Raw genomic sequence first — 2,677 nt, forward strand, 5'->3', positions numbered from 1 at the left:
TTTTTGCTTGGTTGTATTCCTTGTAGCCTTGCTAGGCCACTAATAACTTGAGTTCCTTCAGCTATAATCGAAACCGAAACTAAAACTTGTCAAGAATTCTTGGTAAAATTATTTATTACAAGAAATGAAAGGTCATAACAATTAAACGACAGAAAGAAGAAAAAAGATGTAAGCGTGACACACAAAACAATACACACGCTATTGTATATATATATACTAGCAAAAGTACTCGTCATTGACTGGGTTCAAAAACAGCCTACAGAAAAAAAATGGACTCTGATTTATGAAAGCATGATAGGTGATGAAAAGGAAGGGTTGTAAAGAGATAGCTTCGAATTTGGGGGTATCAAAACCAAAGCAAAATATGATGAAAGTAAAAATGAAATAGATAAACCCCATAATTTATTATACCATACCTGTTCACACTGAAACACTAAGCACAATATTCTGTGGATCTATATTAAAAGACCTTGTTAAACTTTGTGATATATTTCCATTCTATGGAGGTCAGGCGCGAACGAACACCCCATAATTTTATTATACCATATTTCTTCAAGCTGAAACAGAATTATCAAAGTATACTTACGCAGATAGATATGAAAAGTTTTTATTAAAGTTTGTGCCATTTCCATTCTATGGAGGTCAGGCGCGAACGAAGACGGGTACTTTTGCTAGTATATAATTTTTTTTTAATTACATTTTCACCCCAAACAAGGCACTTAAAATACTTGTAGAACAGGCAGAGAGATGCAACGTTTCGTCAATGGGACAGAGGCTGAAGCTTAGATGCCAGTTCAGGGCCTATCAGATTGGCAACTCTCTTATATATATACATGTGTGTGTGTGTGTGTGGACACCTTGTGTGTGTGTGTGTGTGTACACACACACCCACAAGGTGTTCAAAACGTCACTGAAGGGTTTTGAACTTAAATAAATTCCCTATTTTTGATGATATCTTTCTGTAATTCTAACACAATCTGAGTAAGACATTAGGAAATTTTGGTAAATTTTTACGAGGTACACCAGCGTATTATAAACACCTCAACCTCCCCATGTAAAGAACGGCTTTCGAAATAACCCCCACTCCACCCCCCCTCGAAAGCCGTTTTTAACATGGGGAGGTTGGGGGGAGTGTTTATTCCGAAAGCCGTTCTTAACATAGAGTGGTTGGGAGGGTGTTTATACTACGCTGGGGCAGGTCGTAAAAAAAATACTGAATTTTTTTTTTTTTTCTCAACGCAAAATCCAAATAATCTTTATTTCTTAAAAAAAATGTCTTTTAAATCTTTTCAGCTTTCCATATTTGTGCTATTTCAAAGCATTATTCATGACGGATTGCAGAATCTCTGGATTGCAATTTAACTCCCTTATTTCATTCCTGATGTTTTCCTTCAATTCTTGCAGGGTTTGAGGATTGCTAACACAGACTCCCTCTTGAAGATATCCCCACAAGATAAAGTTGGGACTAGTCAAGTCAGGGGAACGTCGTGGCCATTCGGCATTGCCATAGCGAGAGATAATGTTGTCGCCAAATTGACCCCTGATTTTGTTAAAACAATTTCACAACTTTCGTACGTTGTTCAATGCTATACTTGTCCATAATTAATTTCCAATTAATGGTGAAATGACAAAGATTTTCAACCCTTCAGTGACTTTTTGGACATTCTTTATATATAGTCTGTTCATTATACAGACAATAAACAGACTATATACCTGCTCTGTCCAACGTTAAGCACTCTTTAATAATCACACGGGTTTCAGTGGATCTACATCTACGAAGACGAACTATACAACCATTATATATCGGCTAGGGATTTTTATCCTAGGTTCCCAAAAATCCACAAAGATTAGACCATTCTGGTCCTTTTTGATTCTGCAGTGGGAGTTTAGTTCTGTGCAATTATAGGAGGTCCACTCTCTCTGAGAAGGGGGTTAGTTTATTGATAATCGCCTGAGACGGCCTCACAGGGGAATACCGACGAGGTTGCCCATGCACTTTTTGTAGGTCAGAGTGCCCCTCTTCGGGGGAGGAGGGGGAGTTGACTTCTAAATACCACTTTTCCGACCCTGGTGTGAGGACTCTACAACCATAATATATATAAATATATATATATATATATATATATATATATATATATATATATATATATATATATATATATATATATATATCACTACTGATGCAATTCTCTATCTATATAAAAGCCAAGTACGTCCAAGGATGGAATACTGGTGTGAGGGCTCTACAACCATAATATATATAAATATATATATATATATATATATATATATATATATATATATATATATATATCTCACTACTGATGCAATTCTCTATCTATATAAAAGCTAAGTACGTCCAAGGATGGAATACTGTTGCCATATCTGGGCAGGAGCTGCTAAAAACAGCCTATCCTGCCTTGACAGAGTACAAAATAGACTTCGTGGCTTAGTGGGGGATGCCCTTTTCTCTACCCTGCAACCTCTCTCCCACAGAAGAGACGTTGCGAGCCTATCCTTGTTTTATCGTTATTTCCATGGCAGGTGCTCATCTGAACTCCAATCTCTGGTCCCCCCTCGCCCAATCTTTCACGAAAAACACCCGTCTAGCTGAATCCACTGTGAAAAATTTCCCCCACTCTATATCTGTGCCTAAATCAAAACGTGGATTCCATGA

This window comes from Euprymna scolopes, chromosome 46, assembly GCF_053919585.1.
Source record: "Euprymna scolopes isolate OS-2025 chromosome 46, ASM5391958v1, whole genome shotgun sequence".
NCBI lineage: Eukaryota > Metazoa > Mollusca > Cephalopoda > Sepiida > Sepiolidae > Euprymna > Euprymna scolopes.